The sequence below is a fragment of the Triticum aestivum genome, chromosome 2A, assembly GCF_018294505.1.
Source record: "Triticum aestivum cultivar Chinese Spring chromosome 2A, IWGSC CS RefSeq v2.1, whole genome shotgun sequence".
Taxonomy (NCBI): domain Eukaryota; kingdom Viridiplantae; phylum Streptophyta; class Magnoliopsida; order Poales; family Poaceae; genus Triticum; species Triticum aestivum.
This window is the reverse complement of record NC_057797.1, coordinates 50974282-50991301: the sequence shown is the minus strand read 5'-3', so window position 1 is coordinate 50991301 and position 17020 is coordinate 50974282.

Here is a 17020-nt window from a genome sequence, read left to right as displayed (position 1 = left end):
GGCCTTATAGGGGTTGACAACCCCTATTTGCGTTGGTTGCGAGGATTTATTTGTTTTGTGCAGGTACGAGGGACTCACGCGTAGCCTCCTACTGGATTGATACCTTGGTTCTCAAAAACTGAGGGAAATACTTACACTACTTTGCTGCATCATCCCTTCCTCTTCGGGGAAAACCAACGCAGTGCTCAAGAGGTCGCAAGAAGGATTTCTGGCGCCGTTGCCGGGGAGTTCTACGTAAAAGTCAACATACCAAGTACCCATCACATACCCTTATCTCCCGCATTACATTATTTGCCATTTGCCTCTCATTTGCCTCTCCCCCACTTCACCCTTGCCGTTTTATTCGCACTCTCTCTCTATCCTCCCTCTCTATTTGCCTCTTTTTGCCTGCTTGCTTTCTGTTTGCTTGTGTGTTAGTTTGTTTGCTTGTCGTTATGGCTAGTCCTTTACCTTCTGCTTCAATGTCTGGAATTGGGGAAACTATTGTCGATAATAATTCTGATGCTCTTACTAAAGAATCCACTATCTCTCATACAAAAAGATTCCGTGTTGGTAGTGGTAATATTATTGGAAAAGGAGTTATTCAAGATTTCTTTACTTGTGCCGGTGCTTTACCTTCTATGGGTAGTTCTATCCTTCATCGAACTAGTAGTATTGCGGACGCTATTGCCATGCTTGTAGTTGAACTTGAAAGACAATTCATGCACATGCATCCTTCCATACAAAGGATTTTTCTGGAATTTTCTAATATTGAGCATTCTTCTGTTAAGCGTGCCGCTACTATCTTTTTGGCTCATGAGTTTAGATTCATAATAAAAGAGGCCAAATAAATCTTTGAACATTATAGGGTGGACGCTTGCCGTCCTCCCATAGAGTCTATCCTCTTTGATCAAGAAGAAATAACGCATTTTCAATCTCTAGACTATGTTGCTTTCAATGAAAATCTTAGAAAAAGGGTTCCTACCAATGTTTTAGTTGACAGAATCTCTTACCTTAATGATGATTTGGCTATTCGAAATAATGAACTAGGATATTCTCTTTAATATAGGCTCACAAAGTTCTATCAAAAGAATGCTTATAATGATGAATTGGTTGTGCAATATCAAGGACCAAAGGAGGAACCCATACCTCCCAAGGTTGATCTTGGGGACTTTTGTCCCATTAAATTTAGCCCTTTTGATTACTTTTGCTTGCCTCAAATAAAACTTGCTGCCAAACATAGAGAATATGAAATGAGTTTTAATAATCTATCTTACTATTATGGCAATACCTAGATCTATTCTTGCTTGTCATGCCTAGCAAGGGGCGTTAAACGATAGCGCTTGTTGGGAGGCAACCCAATTTTATTTTTATTCCTTGCTTTTTGCTCCTGTTTAGTAATAAATAATTTATCTATCCTCTGTTTTGGTTGTTTTTTTGTGTTTAATTAGTGTTTGTGCCAAGTAGAACCGTTGGGAAGACTTGGGGAAAGTCTTGTTGAACTTGCTGTAAAAAACAGAAACTTTAGCACTCACGAGAACTACTGCTATTTTTATTTGGAAAGTTCTATTTAGTTAATTCTTTTTTAAGATGATTAATTGATAAATTCCTCACGTCCAGCAGTTTATTTTAGAATTTTCGGGGTTCCAGATCGTGCGCTAGCTACAGATTACTACAGACTGTTCTGTTTTTGACAGATTCTGTTTTTCGTGTGTTGTTTGCTTATTTCGATGAATCTATGGCTAGTAAAATAGTTTATAAACCATAGAAGTTGGAATAAGCTAGGTATAACACCAATATAAAGAAATAATGAGTTTATTACAGTAACTTGAAGTGGTCTTTTGTTTTCTTTCACTAACGGAGCTCACGAGATTTTCTACTTTAAGTTTTGTGTTGTGAAGTTTTCAAGTTTTGGGTAAAGATTTCATGGATTATGGAACAAGGAGTGGCAAGAGCCTAAGCTTGGGGATGCCCATGGCACCCCCAAGATAATCTAAGGACACCTAAAAGCCAAAGCTTGGGGATGCCCCGGAAGGCATCCCCTCTTTCGTCTACTTCTATCGGTAACTTTACTTGGAGCTATATTTTTATTCGCCACATGATATGTGTTTTGCTTGGGGCGTCTTGTATGATTTGAGTCTTTATTTGTTAGTTTACCACAATCATCCTTGCTGTACACACCTTTTGAGAGAGCCATACATGATTCGAAATTTGTTAGAATACTCTATGTGCTTCGCTTATATCTTTTGAGTTATATAATTGTCAGGACCCCGACTCAATGCCACATCGATCCAGCATGTAACACCTCATATCACTTTGCGGCCTCACGCACGGTATCCCCACGGGTGTCGCCTTACCTTTGCCCGGGACCGTTTGCGCCTTTTGGCACACGTATATGATGGTGTCGCTAGCATCCATATGATAAAGAGCCCGGGCTGACATGGCTAGTCGTAAACCCAAAGTGGCACTAACTTACAGGGACAGGCATCCATGACCCAGCATCGAACGTGTCGGTCATCAGCGAGTGAATCCAGGCTGTAGCACTGGGCTAACAGGACTCCGGTGAACCGGGCTGTAGCGGGCTAACATGACTCCGGTATTCATCGCGTGACATTTCCCCGAAGGGACAGACACAGGATCAAAGAAGGACACATGCCGGCCAGCCTAAGTGTTCCGGAGCAGTAGCAAGCTACCAGGGCTCAGTGGAAGCACTAGGAGACATTTCCCGGTAAGAGAGGCTACTAAGGATAAACAACTAGATAGTCAGATCCCACACATAGCAATACACATTACACGTACGCATAACATGCAAGTATGTGCTGTACAACATGGCATCACAGCATAACTCAACAACTCATATAGATAAAGGCTCAGAAGAGCCAACATAGCAATATTACAACCAGGGGTCACATGACCCAACATTCAGAGCAATCAAGCAACAAACGGAAGCATTACATGTCTGAGTACAGACATCTATAAATGAAAAAGGCTGAAAGCCTGACTATCTACATCATCCGATCAAGATCGTAGCTGAGGTACTAGCTACTAGTCGAAGTCCACGAGAACACTAGTAAGACCGAAGTCTCCGCTGCAAAAACATAAATGAAGCAACATGAGTACAAAGGTACTCAGCAAGACTTACATCAGATCCTAGCATACATGCATTTGTATCAAGAGGGTACTGTGGGGTTTAGTTGCAGCAAGCCAGCTTTGACTCTGTGGCTATCCTGTTCTACGACTACCAGAAACTCTTGAGGTGAGACAACATACACGAGTCCACTAATCACCACACAATACACTACTATGGATTCATCCTCGTCTCCCTACGAGAAGGCCATCCATAGCACTGACACTTGTCTTGAGCCTTTTAGGGTATCCACTTCAAGTTGTCTATGTACCATGTAAGCATCCAAGAAGTCCATAACCGCGGACCCGGCTATTCGAATAGATCATGTTAACCCTGCAGGGGTGTACTTCTTCACACACGCTCTCGCCACTTACCGCCATGTACACATCATGTACCTCGGCAACCTTCAAGCGGAAGCCTGGCGAGGGTGTCGGCCACGACCTGACTAACCACACAAGACTCTAATCCAAGTGTATCGCCTATTCGGGTTCCATCCACAAGGAGATCTGGCCGGGGTGTCGCTCACGGCCCCAAACGATGTGAGCAGGGTTCCCGAGCCGACCATCCGGGTGCCACTCGGTACACCAGGCCACGTGTGCCTAGTCTGTCCCAAGCCCACCCTGCCGGGTGCCACTTGGTAGAAAAATAGCACTACGTACAAATACCAGAAACTAGTTGCGACTCCTGGACAGAGATCAAGTTGGCTAATAAGTCGAGAGGGGCACTTAAGCATTCCAATGTGTGGTAGTATCGAGTCATTGGACAACATACATAGAACTTAGTGCTTAAGGACGGTTCCCGTGAGACAACCCACCATGTACTCCTACATGGCCTCTCACCACTACCTTTACCAAATCGTGTTCACACACTTCACTCTCAGCATCAGAACATATCGTAACACTCCAATTCATTCCCAATGAACCAGACCTGACACAACTCTAAGCAATAGCAGGCATAGCATGGTAGGAACACAACATGGCTCAATCAACTCCTACACATGCTAGTGGGTTTCAACTATTTACTGTGGCAATGACAGGTCATGCAGAGGAATGGGTTCAACTACCGCAACACAAAGTAGCAGATGAATCGTTGTTGTCCTAATGCAATAACTGAGAGCAGGAGCGAGAGAGTAGGGTTTTATCGAAATGAACAAGGGGGTTTGCTTGCCTGGTAAATCAACAAGGGAGGCACTGCTTCATAGACAGGTACTCTGGAACGTCTCCGGAGCAGGGCCTATCGAGAAGGAACGGTGCCGGAAATCAATACACAAACATATGCAACAATATGATTCATGAACATGGCATGAAGATGTGATGTTGTTTGAGCTAATGCAACTAGTAATCATTTGGTTTGAAGTCCATTTGAACCATAAGCTCAAATGCATCTCCAAAGTAGGCTCGTATATATGCCATAATGTGTTTTTACCTATACAGCAAGTATAAGTTGGTTTGTCATGCATGAAACTAGTACAGATGGAAAGATTGCATTTTTCTGATAATTTTTCATATATAAATTATTTTAATCTGAGCTACGGTTGAATTGATATGAATTTTTGAAGTTTAAATCAATTTCTGGAATTTCCTGATTTAATTTAAATCCAGAAATTATATTATTGCGCCAGCATGACGTCAGCACGACGTCAGCAGTCAACTGCAGCTGACTGGGGTCAAACCTGACGTGTGGGGTCCACACGTCAGTGACAGGGGGGGTTTAACCGAGGTTAGTTTAATCCTAATTAAAAGTTAGTGGCGCTGGGGCCCACTGTCAGTGTCAGGGGGGGTTATTTAACGGTGATTAGCACTAAGCTAATCACTTGCCGACGGGGCCCACTCGTCAGGCCGGCGAGGTCGTCAGCGGCGACCTCTGGACGCGGCGGCGTCCGCGAAACAGGCCGCGGGGGCGGCGGCGGAGAGCACCGGGGCATAGCCCGGGCTCTCGCGCATCTGGTGGGGCAGGTGGAAGGAGCGGGGGAGGCCGGAGCTCGCCGGAGCAAAGCTCGCGGCGGCGGCCGGAGCTCGGCGGCTTGCGGCCGCGGCGTTGTGGTGCACGGCAGTGGAAGCAGAGGGCTCCTACGGCCTCCTGGCGTTACCAGGAGCACGGTGACGCGCGCGGGAGTGGCTGGCTTGGGCTCATGCCACCGTGGTGCCATGGCCGGCGGCGAGGAACTTGCGGGCGCGGTGGTTGAGCTAGCTAGACGGGGAAAACGAGCACGGGGAGGAGGGGGTTCGGTGCGGGGGCTCACAGCAAGACCAGCGAGCGCGAGGGCGAGGTCGGGGATGCCCGGTAGCTCCCGAATCGACGGTGAGGATCCACGGCGGCCGGAGGCGAAGTTGGCGACGGCGACGGCGACGGCTCCACGGGGTGCTCCGTCTTGCGTGGCTCGACGAGGAGGTAGAGGGGGTCGCGGCGGATCTGGGGAGCGTGTCGGGGAGGCGACGGGGAGGCGGTGGCTACGGTGATGCTCGTCGGCGGTGGCGGTGATTCTCGGGTGAGAGAGAGAGAGAGAGCAGGGGGAGAGAAGGAGGGCGAGGGAGAGTGCGAGAGGGGTCGGGGTGGCGTGGCGACGCGCGGGATCGTCCAGAGCGATGAGTGGGGCGCCAGGCAAGCAGGGAGGCTGGTGGCGTGGCGCGGTGGCGCGCGCGCGCGCCGGGCACGCTCCCCTCCCTCTGTCGAGGAGGAAGACGACAGAGGAGAAGGCGGGCTGGGCCGCCTGCTGGCTGGGCCGGCCTGCTGCTGCTGGGCTGCACAGGGAGGAGGCCCAGGTAAGTCTCCCTCTTCTATTTTTGTTTTCTAATTTTTCTGACATTTGTTTTGATTTAGTTAAAATATTAAATCATTTAATTACCTTATGCCAATTTTTGCAGGAGCTAGCTATATTATTCCAGAGCTCCCCAATAGGTGGCATAATTTTTGGACATATATTAATATATATAACTAATATATTTCCAATGCAAATATTTATGCATTAATTCCAAATGCCCAAAATAAATACCTATGAGCTCTTAAAAATATTGGTTTGATTTTTATCTCTGTCCAATATTTTCAGAGAGCAACATGAGCATTTCCTTGGACCTTTTTGGAGCAATTTTTATTTAGGTCATTTTCAGAGATGATTCTGAGGGTTCCACCAATCCTCATTTCAAATTTAAATGGAATATAAACATGATGCACAAATGACTAGCTAGCCTAGGTCATACCAGACTAGGGATGTGACAACTCGCCCCCACTTGAAAGAATCTCGTCCCGAGATTCAGGGGTCGACGGAAAGAAAGCGGGGTACTCCAGTCGAAGACGATCTTCTCGCTCTCAAGTAGCTTCTCTCTCGGAATGATGAGACCATTGAACTTTGAGAAACTTGATGTTCTGACGTCGGGTAACACGCTCGGCTTGATCAAGGATGCGAACCGGGTACTCTCGGTATGTGAGGTTATCTTGGAGATCAAGCGTTTCGTGGTCCACTCCGCGGATGGGATCCAAGAAGCAACGCCTGAGTTGAGAGACGTGGAAGACATCATGAACTCGAGAAAGATGTGGGGGTAGTTCCAATTGGTAGGCAACCTCTCCTCATTTAGCGAGAATATGAAAAGGACCAATGTAACGAGGAGCCAACTTACCCTTGATACCGAAACGATGGGTACCCTTCAAAGGAGTAACCCGAAGGTAAGCTTGGTCGCCAATTTCATAAGTCATATCCTTATGATGACGATCGTACTGGCTCTTCTGACGAGACTGGGCTGTTTTCAAATTCTCACGAATGATGCGAACTTGCTCTTCTGCATCCTGGATCATATCTGGTCCAAAGAATTGTCTTTCACCGGTTTCTGACCAGTTCAAAGGTGTTCGACATCTTCGTCCATCGAGAACTTCAAAAGGAGCTTTCTTGAGGCTGGATTGATAGCTATTGTTATAAGCAAACTCAGCAAAAGGAAGACATTTCTCCCAATCCATACCCAATGAGATAACGCAAGCTCTAAGCATGTCTTCGAGAATTTGATTGACCCGTTCCACCTGACCACTCGACTGAGGGTGGAAAGCAGTACTGAAGGAAAGATGGGTTCCCATGGCAGTTTGGAAACTCTCCCAGAAATGAGAAGTGAAAAGACTTCCACGGTCTGAATTGATCTCTAGTGGAACACCATGAAGTGACACTATTCGAGAAATATATAAGTCAGCAAGCTGACTAGCAGTGATACTCTCTCGAACAGGAAGGAAGTGAGCCACTTTGGAAAGACGATCAACGACTACGAAGATAGCGTTATTCCCTCTCTTGGTCCTGGGAAAGCCGGTGATGAAGTCCATACCAACTTTATCCCATTTCCATTCAGGAATAGCTAAAGGCTGAAGGGTGCCAGCAGGTCTTTGATGTTCTGCCTTAACGCGACGACAAACGTCACATTTAGCAATGAACTCAGCGATTTCTCTCTTCATCCTAGTCCACCAGAACCTCTGGCGTAGATCCTGATACATCTTAGTACTACCGGGATGAATCGTGAGAGGAGATTCATGCGCCTCCTTAAGAATCAGTTGTCGAAGATGTTGATTCTTGGGAACCACCAAGCGATTCTCAAAGAAAACAACACCTCGATCATCCATAGAGAAACATCCACCAACTCCCTTCTTAATGTTTCTCTTAATGCGGATAACACCCCTATCAAACTTCTGGTCAGAGATGATCTGATCCTCAAGGGTAGGTTTCGCCACTAAGGTAGAGAGGAATCCGTGAGGAGCGATGTGAAGATTAAGCTTACAGAATTCCTCATGGAGAAGTGGTTGGCCTTGCTGCAACATGAGATTGTTGCAATAGGATTTACGGCTTAGAGCATCAGCCATGACATTGGCTTTGCCTGGGGTGTAGGTAATCCCTAGATCATAATCTGTGATCAACTCCAGCCAACGTCTTTGCCTAAGGTTCAGATCCGGTTGGGTGAAGATATACTTGAGACTCTGGTGATCGGTGTAGATCTCGCAATGTTTACCAAGGAGGTAATGTCGCCAGGTCTTGAGTGCATAGACTACGGCTGCAAGCTCTAGATCATGAGTAGGATAATTATCCTCATGTGGATGCAACTGTCGAGATGCATAGGCAATTACATGACGATCCTGCATAAGAATGCAACCTAGTCCCTGTCGTGAGGCGTCACAATAGATAACAAAGTCCTTTGTGAAATCCGGTGGCACAAGTATGGGAGCAGAAGTCAGGCGTCTTTTCAGTTCCTGAAAACTGTACTCACACTGTGGGGACCACTCGAACTTTTTATCTTTCTTGAGAAGTTCCGTGAGGGGTTTGGCTACTTTGGAGAAATTTTCAACAAAGCGGCGGCAATAGCTGGCTAGACCAAGGAAACTCCTAACTTGTTTGACGGTCTCAGGTGGAGTCCAATCGAGAACAGCCTTGACTCTCTCGGGATTGACAGCAATGCCTTTACCAGAGATTACGTGGCCTAGGTAGGTCACTTCTGGCAACCAAAATTCACACTTGGAGAACTTGGCATAAAGGCGGTGCTCTCTGAGTTTTTCTAACACAAGTCTAAGATGTTCGGCATGCTCTTCCTCGTTCTTCGAGTAAATAAGAATATCATCGAGGTAAACCACGACGAACTTATCTAAGTACTCCATGAAGATCGAGTTCATCAAGCGGGAGAATGTGGCTGGGGCGTTGGTTAGGCCGAAGGACATGACGGTGTACTCGTACTGGCCATAACGAGTGACAAAAGCTGTCTTGGGAATGTCCCAGTTTCTGATCTTGATTTGGTGGTATCCTAACCTTAAATCCATCTTGGAGAAGACTGAGGATCCAGCGAGCTGATCATACAGGTCGTTAATCCTGGGGAGCGGATATTTGTTCTTTATCGTGACCAAATTAACGGGACGATAATCTACAACCATCCGGTCCGTATCGTCTTTCTTCTTGACAAAGAGGACGGGGCAAGCCCAAGGAGAAGAACTAGGACGGATGAAACCCTTTTGCAAGGACTCATCGAGTTGTTTCTTAAGCTCGGCTAGTTCTAGGGGTGCCATATTGTAAGGTCTCCTAGAGATTGGAGCTGTTCCTGGGATAAGATCTATGACGAACTCTACATCTCTGTCAGGTGGAACACCTGGCAGTTCCTCTGGAAAGACATCCGGAAAGTCACGGACTACCGGGATATCTTCAAGGTCTGGAAGAGGGCTGGCATTAAGAGAATAGAGCTGACGCTTGGCAACTCTAGTGGAGACGGTGACTATCTTGCCAGATGGGTGTGTAAGCTGAACAGATCTGGTGTAACAATCAATCTTGGCATGATGAGCTGTCATCCAGTCCATACCCAAGATGATGTTAATATCTGTCAACAAGGATTTCATTACCATGGCTAATTCTGGTGGTTTGCCATCTAGACCCTGGGGTTTGGATTTCAAGCGGAGTTGGCATATCACAAAATGACATGTCGTGCAAACGAGCATAGCCTTCAGAAATGAAGGAGTGAGATGCTCCAGTATCGAATAGAACTGATGCTGGGTGACAATTGACAAGGAGTGTACCAAGAACGACATCCGGATCATCATGAGCATCTTTAGCTGAGACGTGATGCACACGTCCACGTTCGGTGTGAACTGGCTTGGCTTTGATCGTCTTACTCGGCGGCTTAACACAGCCAACAGCCTTCTCGGGCTGGGGTGGAGCATAACTAGTCTGAGAGCAGTCACGTGCATAGTGTCCTGGCTTCCCGCATGTGAAGCAAGTCCCTGAGGTTGGACGTGGACCCGCACTGACAAGCGGTCTACCAGTAGGCCTGGGTGGAACATACGACTGAGCTGGGGAAGGCACCACATAGGATGGCCTCAGTGCATATCCGGAAGGAAGAGCGGAGTTTGGAACCCAAATCCGGCGCTTCTGGGAACTAGAGCCAGAGGAAGATCCCAAATCACGGGTGTGCTTACGAGACTCCTCGTAAGTGAGCTGAGTTGTCTCTGCATTGATGGCCTTGTTCACAAGGGCTTGGAATGTATCACAATGATGCAGGTGGAGATCACGACGCAACTTGGGTTGAGACCCTTCCGGAACCTAGCTTGCTTCTTGGCGTCCATGGACACTTCTTCTGTAGCATAGCGCGCGAGGTTCTCAAACTCTCTGCTATAAGCATCAACAACCATCTTACTCTGGGTGAGACTACAGAACTCTTCTCTCTTGCGATCAATGAGGGCCTGGGGAATGTGATGCTCATGAAAAGCCTCAGTGAAATCCCTCCAAGTAGGAATCTGGCTAGCTGGAAGCATAGCCTCATAGTTCTGCCACCAAAGACTAGCAGGACCTTCCAGGTGGTATGCAGCATAGGTGACCTTGTCATCTTCAGCTATGCTCGCGGAATGCAGCTTATGAGTGATGCTACGGAGCCAGTCATCTGCATCGAGTGGCTCGATGGAATGATGAAAGGTGGGTGGGTGCAAGCGGATAAAGTCATGAATGGTCACAGATCCTTTGAACTGATGTGCGGTGTTCTCCTCGATACGTGCCAACAAACGGTTAGACTCACGCTTGTTCCTCTCCATTTCTAACATGAACTCTATCAACGAAGGCAGGTCGGGAGGATCCTCATCCCTACCATCTTCATGGTTCTGGCTACGAATAATAGAACTTGATGACATCCTGAGAAACGAAACCAGGGACGGAGTCAGCATCAACTATAGACTGTAGAATGTAGGACAAGGAATTAGTATCTCTCGAACTCCTAGGAAAATTCCGGCAGCATAACGGCAGTAAAATGCTCAGAATGAGACATCCTACTAAAAATGGGGTGGTAACATACTCATCATCATCACTCAAGGTTCTGAGATCATACTAAACAGACTACACCGGAAGTACTCGAAAACTGGGGTATGACTCTGATCAACCAATCCTATGGGACTACGGAGTAGTAACACGTGATCCTGATAGACGGAAGAGAAAGCCTAGTTCCTTAACCCCGTTGGAAAGATAGGATGACTCAGATCAGAAGGCCACGAGGTATAAGAAGTAAAAAGAGCCTTACGTTCCTTCCCACAATCAATTAACTTACATAACTAAAGAATTTCTAGACTCAACTTCGACCAGTTTGGCTTGGTAATCCTACAGGCAGTCAGGCTCTGATACCAGCGCTGTCAGGACCCCGACTCAATGCCACATTGATCCAGCATGTAACACCTCATATCACTTTGCGGCCTCACGCACGGTATCCCCACGGGTGTCGCCTTACCTTTGCCCGGGACCGTTTGCGCCTTTTGGCACACGTATATGATGGTGTCGCTAGCATCCATATGATAAAGAGCCCGGGCTGACATGGCTAGTCGTAAACCCAAAGTGGCACTAACTTACAGGGACAGGCATCCATGACCCAGCATCGAACGTGTTGGTCATCAGCGAGTGAATCCAGGCTGTAGCACTGGGCTAACAGGACTCCGGTGAACCGGGCTGTAGCGGGCTAACAGGACTCCGGTATTCATCGCGTGACATTTCCCCGAAGGGACAGACACAGGATCGAAGAAGGACACATGTCGGCCAGCCTAAGTGTTCCGGACCAGTAGCAAGCTACCAGGGCTCAGTGGAAGCACTAGGAGACATTTCCCGGTAAGAGAGGCTACTAAGGATAAACAACTAGATAGTCATATCCCACACATAGCAATACACATTACACGTACGCATAACATGCAAGTATGTGCTGTACAACATGGCATCACAACATAACTCAACAACTCATATAGATAAAGGCTCAGAAGAGCCAACATAGCAATATTACAACCAGGGGTCACATGACCCAACATTCAGAGCAATCAAGCAACAAACGGAAGCATTACATGTCTGAGTACAGACATCTATAAATGAAAAAGGCTGAAAGCCTGACTATCTACATCATCTGATCAAGATCGTAGCTGAGGTACTAGCTACTAGTCGAAGTCCACGAGAACACTAGTAAGACCGAAGTCTCCGCTGCAAAAACATAAATGAAGCAACATGAGTACAAAGGTACTCAGCAAGACTTACATCAGATCCTAGCATACATGCATTTGTATCAAGAGGGTACTGTGGGGTTTAGTTGCAGCAAGCCAGCTTTGACTCTGTGGCTATCCTGTTCTACGACTACCAGAAACTCTTGAGGTGAGACAACGTACACGAGTCCACTAATCACCACACAATACACTACTATGGATTCATCCTCGTCTCCCTACGAGAAGGCCATCCATAGCACTCACACTTGTCTTGAGCCTTTTAGGGTATCCACTTCAAGTTGTCTATGTACCATGTAAGCATCCAAGAAGTCCATAACCGCGGACCCGGCTATTCGAATAGATCATGTTAACCCTGCAGGGGTGTACTTCTTCACACACGCTCTCGCCACTTACCGCCATGTACACGTCATGTATCTCGGCAACCTTCAAGCGGAAGCCTGGCGAGGGTGTCGGCCACGACCTGACTAACCACACAAGACTCTAATCCAGGTTTATCGCCTATTCGGGTTCCATCCGCAAGGAGATCCGGCCGGGGTGTCGCTCACGGCCCCAAACGATGTGAGCAGGGTTCCCGAGCCCACCATCCGGGTGCCACTCGGTACACCAGGCCATGTGTGCCTAGTCTGTCCCAAGCCCACCCTGCCGGGTGCCACTTGGTAGAAAAATAGCACTACCTACAAACACCAGAAACTAGTTGCGACTCCTGGACAGAGATCAAGTTGGCTAATAAGTCGAGAGGGGCACTTAAGCATTCCAATGTGTGGTAGTATCGAGTCATTGGACAACATACATAGAACTCAGTGCTTAAGGACGGTTCCAGTGAGACAACCCACCATGTACTCCTACATGGCCTCTCACCACTACCTTTACCAAATCATGTTCACACACTTCACTGTCAGCATCAGAACATATCGTAACACTCCAATTCATTCCCAATGAACCAGACCTGACACAACTCTAAGCAATAGCAGGCATAGCATGGTAGGAACACAACATGGCTCAATCAACTCCTACACATGCTAGTGGGTTTCAACTATTTACTGTGGCAATGACAGGTCATGCAGAGGAATGGGTTCAACTACCGCAGCACAAAGTAGCAGATGAATCGTTGTTGTCCTAATGCAATAACTGAGAGCAGGAGCGGGAGAGTAGGGTTTTATTGAAATGAACAAGGGGGTTTGCTTGCCTAGTAAATCAACAAGGGAGGCACTGCTTCATAGACAGGTACTCTGGAACGTCTCCGGAGCAGGGCCTATCGAGAAGGAACGGTGCCGGAAATCAATACACAAACATATGCAACAATATGATGCATGAACATGGCATGAAGATGTGATGTTGTTTGAGCTAATGCAACTAGTAATCATTTGGTTTGAAGTCCATTTGAACCATAAGCTCAAATGCATCTCCAAAGTAGGCTCGTATATATGCCATAATGTGTTTTTACCTATACAGCAAGTATAAGTTGGTTTGTCATGCATGAAACTAGTACAGATGGAAAGATTGCATTTTTCTGATAATTTTTCATATATAAATTATTTTAATCTGAGCTACGGTTGAATTGATATGAATTTTTGAAGTTTAAATCAATTTCTAGAATTTCCTGATTTAATTTAAATCCAGAAATTATATTATTGCACCAGCATGACGTCAGCACGACGTCAGCAGTCAACTGCGGCTGACTGGGGTCAAACCTGACGTGTGGGGTCCACACGTCAGTGACAGGGGGGGTTTAACCGAGGTTAGTTTAATCCTAATTAAAAGTTAGTGGCGCTGGGGCCCACTGTCAGTGTCAGGGGGGGTTATTTAACGGTGATTAGCACTTAGCTAATCACCTGCCGACGAGGCCCACTCGTCAGGCCGGCGAGGTCGTCGTCGGCGACCTCTGGACGCGGCGGCGTCCGTGAAACAGGCCACGGGGGCGGCGTCAGAGAGCACCGGGGCGTAGCCCGGGCTCTCGCGCATCTGGTGGGGCAGGTGGAAGGAGCGGGGGAGGCCGGAGCTCGCCGGAGCAAAGCTCGCGGCGGTGGACGGAGCTCAGCGTCTTGCGGCCGCGGCATTGTGGTGCACGGCAGTGGAAGCGGAGGGCTCCTACGGCCTCCTCGCATCACCAGGAGCACGATGACGCGCGCGGGAGTGGCTGGCTTGGGCTCATGCCACCGTGGCGCCATGGCCGGCGGCGAGGAACTTGCGGGTGCGGTGGTTGAGCTAGCTAGACGGGGCAAACGAGCACGGGGAGGAGGGGGTTCGGTGCGGGGGCTCACAGTGAGACCAGGGAGCGCGAGGGCGAGGTCGGGGATGCCCGGTAGCTCCCGAATCGACGGCGAGGATCCACGGCGGCCGGAGGCGAAGTTGGCGACGGCGACGGCTCCACGGGGTGCTCCGTCTTGCGTGGCTCGACGAGGAGGTAGAGGGGGTCGCGGCGGATCTAGGGAGCGTGTCGGGGAGGCGAGGGGGAGGCGGTGGCTACGGTGATGCTCGTCGGCGGCGGCGGTGATTCTCGGGTGAGAGAGAGAGAGAGCAGGGGGAGAGAAGGAGGGCGACGGAGAGTGCGAGAGGGGTCGGGGTGGCGTGGCGACGCGCGGGATCGTCCAGAGCGACGAGGGGGGCGCCAGGCAAGCAGGGAGGCTGGTGGCGTGGCGCGGTGGCGCGCGCGCGCGCCGGGCACGCTCCCCTCCCTCTGTCGAGGAGGAAGACGACAGAGGAGAAGGCGGGCTGGGCCGCCTGCTGGCTGGGCCGGCCTGCTGCTGCTGGGCTGCACAGGGAGGAGGCCCAGGTAAGTCTCCCTCTTCTATTTTTGTTTTCTAATTTTTCTGACATTTGTTTTGATTTAGTTAAAATATTAAATCATTTAATTACCTTATGCCAATTTTTGCAGGAGCTAGCTATATTATTCCAGAGCTCCCCAATAGGTGGCATAATTTTTGGACATATATTAATATATATAACTAATATATTTCCAATGCAAATATTTATGCATTAATTCCAAATGCCCAAAATAAATACCTATGAGCTCTTAAAAATATTGGTTTGATTTTTATCTCTGTCCAATATTTTCAGAGAGCAACATGAGCATTTCCTTGGACCTTTTTGGAGCAATTTTTATTTAGGTCATTTTCAGAGATAATTCTGAGGGTTCCACCAATCCTCATTTCAAATTTAAATGGAATATAAACATGATGCACAAATGACTAGCTAGCCTAGGTCATACCAGACTAGGGATGTGACAATAATTTTGCTCTAGTACTTCACTTATATCTTTTAGAGCACGGTGGTGGATTCATTTTGTTGAAACTATTGATCTCTCATGCTTCACTTAGATTATTTTGAGAGTCTTAAATAGCATGGTAATTTGCTTGAAATCCTAATATGCTTGGTATACAAGATTAATAATAAAAACTTTCTTATGAGTGTGTTGAATACTATGATAAGTTTGATACTTGATAATTGTTTTGAGATATAAAGATGGTGATATTAAAGTTGTGCTAGTTGAGTAGTTTTGAATTTGAGAAATACTTGTGTTGAAGTTTGTGATTCCCGTAGCATGCACGTATGGTGAACCGTTATGTGATGAAGTCGGAGCATGATTTATTTTTTGATTGCTTTCCTTATGAGTGGCGGTCGGGGACGAGCGATGGTCTTTTCCTTCCAATCTATCCCCCTAGGAGCATGCGCGTAATACTTTGCTTTGATAACTTGTAGATTTTTGCAATAAGTATATGAGTTCTTTATGACTAATGATGAGTCCATGGATTATACGCACTCTCACCCTCTCTAATACCGCGCACCTTTCACCGGTATCATACACCCACCATTTACCTTCCACAAAACAGCCACCATACCTACCGATTATGGCATTTCCATAGCCATTCCGAGATTTATTGCCATGCAACTTTCCACTGTTCCGTTTATTATGACACACTCCATCATTGTCATATTGCTTAGCATGATCATGTAGTTGACATCGTATTTGTGGCAAAGCCACCATTCATAATTCTTTCATACATGTCACTCATGAGCCATTGCATATCCCGGCACTACAAAAAATACACTTCCGTGATGATACGTGTTTGTCACAGTAGGTCGCTTTTTTTGTCATGCATGTACATCCATGACAAATTTATGACATAATCAAGATAGTCATACCTGTGCTGTCGTAGAAGTGTTCCATGACATTACCAAAATTATCATCACGGAAGTGTCCACTTCCATGAAGATAAATCGCGCGTCACAGAAGTGCTTTCATCAAGGGTGACCGACACATGGCATCCACCGTAACGGAACGCCGTTAAGCTATCAGGTCGGGTTTTGGATCCGATAACCCGTTAACAGCCCCGACCAATGGGAAATTTCCACGTGTAAAATTCTTATTGGCCGGACGAAACACGTGTCAGCTCGTCAGTGGGTCAGATAGGCGCCTATGATACGTCAACACATGGCACGACCCAACAGAGGCCCATTCCTGTGAAAAGGCCGGCCCGTTTGACTTGGTCAAAAGGTGGCGGGCCGGCCCATGGAAAGCCTGTTAACGGCCTGTTCGCATATAGCCCATTTACAGCCCGCTAACCCAAGGCCCGTTATGCCCTATCCGAATTAGGCCCAGTAGCGTCATCTAGGCCATCCAATATGATTCCAGCCCGTTTTCACTTCTGGCCCATGTATGGCCCATGACGTCTTTCGGCCCATATGAGGCCCTATGTAACTCTTGGCCTATTAACGACCCGTGGTGAAACTGGCCCGTAATGAACAGTGTATCACTTTACACCCATTAACGGCCCGTGGTGAAACTGGCCCGTAATGAACAGTGTATCACTTTATACCCGTTAACGGCCCGTTATTCCGTTGGGCCATTTTCATCCCATGTTATCTTTTGGCCTTCTCAGAGCCCATTTATTCTTGGGCTCATTTCCAGCATTCGTTTACTTATGGCCCGTTACTGTCATTTTCTGCTTGTGG